We start from the raw sequence: 1751 nt of genomic DNA, 5'->3' as shown, positions 1-1751 counted from the left end.
GTGACAAACAACAAAACCTTTATAAACCCTTCATCATTCTAGAAAGATTCTAGACACTAAGGTTGCCATACGACTAGCGCAGTCCCAGTGGTTCGACTTACCCGACCAATAGCCCTATTTTACAATGATTCGTGCTATTGCGAAGGTTGATGTATAGTTGATCAACCGATCAGCATCCGGAAATGGAGTTTTTGGTTAAAAAACCATTTCAAAAATTTTCTTTGAAGTCTCTTCAACGCAAGAAATTTTGAAATCATGTTGCAAATCTTTCTTTTCAAAATCACTTTTCAACACATTTTCATTTGAAAGATCATGCATATGCAATGAAGGAGGAATATGATATGAAACGGGACGGGTGTCAACTTGTGGTTGCACCGGTTCACTCTCTTCATTGGACATACCCACTTGATTGTCCATAATCTTTCCGCTTCTCAAGGTTGTCACCGCATTGACATGCTCTATTGTGTGACCTTCCGATGAGGAATGAGTCTCCACAACACATTGTTTCTTTTGTAAGCCATTCAAAAGCATTTTCCCTTTCTCTCTAGCATTCAAAGTACTAGCTATTTGCCCTACTTGGGTTTCTAGCTTAGCAATGGATTGAGAATGAGAATTAAGCAATTGAGTTTTACCCTATAGAGTGCCTAGAGCGGTCAAAACATTCTCTTCAAAAGCGAGACTTCTAACATTTCCTTGGGAATATGATTGATTGGGAAAATGAGAATTTGAAAATTGGTTTCCTTGTGATTGGTATGATGATCTAAAACCTTGGGAACCTTGGCCTTGCATTGGAGGTGGAATGTACTTTCCTTGAAAATCACCTTGGGAAGGGTTTGAGCCCTCCCCTTAGCTTTTCCAAGAGAAGTTCAGGTGATTTCTTCAACTAGGATTATGGTGATTACCATAAGGATTGTTCCCTTGATTCACAAATGTTGCATTTACTTGTTCATGATGCTCACTTTGCACATGTCCATGGGGACAATTGCAAGTAGAATGTAAAACACTTGAACAAGTCATACATGTCTCATTAGATGCATAATAAGAATGGTTAGGGAAGGAAGATACTTGATTTGCCGAGTTTTGGTTAATCAAGAATTGATTAAACCTTTGAGATAATGATTTCATCTCGGCAACAATTTCATTGGAGTGGTTGACTTGATGTAAGCCACCACTCTTTTTACCACTAGAATTTCTACCGTTCTTTGAAGATAAAGTTCGATGCAAAGAATTTTCACTCATGCTCTCATAAAGACGTCACACGTCATCCTCATGCCTATCAATATAAGAGTCACCCATGGAAGCATCAACCATGCCCTTGTAATTATCCGATAAGCTCTCAAAGAAATATTGAACTAATTACCATTTGGGCATGTCATGATGTGGACATTTCCTAAGCAATTCATTAAAGCATTCACATGCCTCATGGAACGTTTCTCCATCCCCGTGTGAAAACTCTCGAATTGAGGTTCTCATGGCATTGGTCTTAGAAACCGAATAGTACTTCTTCAAGAACTCTTGTTGCATTTCTGCCCAAGAAGTTATTGAAAAAGGTCTAAGATTGTTAAACAAATATTTTGCCTTGTTTTTAAGGGTGAATGGAAAAAGTTTAAGCCTTAAGACCTCTTCCGGCATGTCCTTATATCTTACGGTGGAACATACTTCAAGAAACTCATCCAAATGCTTGTAAGGTTCTTCACTCGGAAGTCCATGGTAGTTAGGAAGCATTTGAATGGTTTGTGGTTTGATCTCAT

General features: G+C 38.5%; 1 pseudogene; it reads left to right on the top strand.

The window, feature by feature from the left end:
- Positions 1–1369: 1369 nt before the first annotated feature.
- Positions 1370–1468, top strand: LOC132280437 (small nucleolar RNA R71; annotated as a pseudogene).
- Positions 1469–1751: the final 283 nt, after the last annotated feature.

The sequence above is a fragment of the Cornus florida genome, unplaced genomic scaffold (assembly GCF_030987335.1).
Source record: "Cornus florida cultivar Cherokee Brave unplaced genomic scaffold, ASM3098733v1 CherokeeBrave_3.0.0_Hap2_Chr10, whole genome shotgun sequence".
Taxonomy (NCBI): domain Eukaryota; kingdom Viridiplantae; phylum Streptophyta; class Magnoliopsida; order Cornales; family Cornaceae; genus Cornus; species Cornus florida.
Note: the sequence above shows the minus strand (reverse complement) of the source record. Positions and strands in the feature narration are given on the sequence as shown.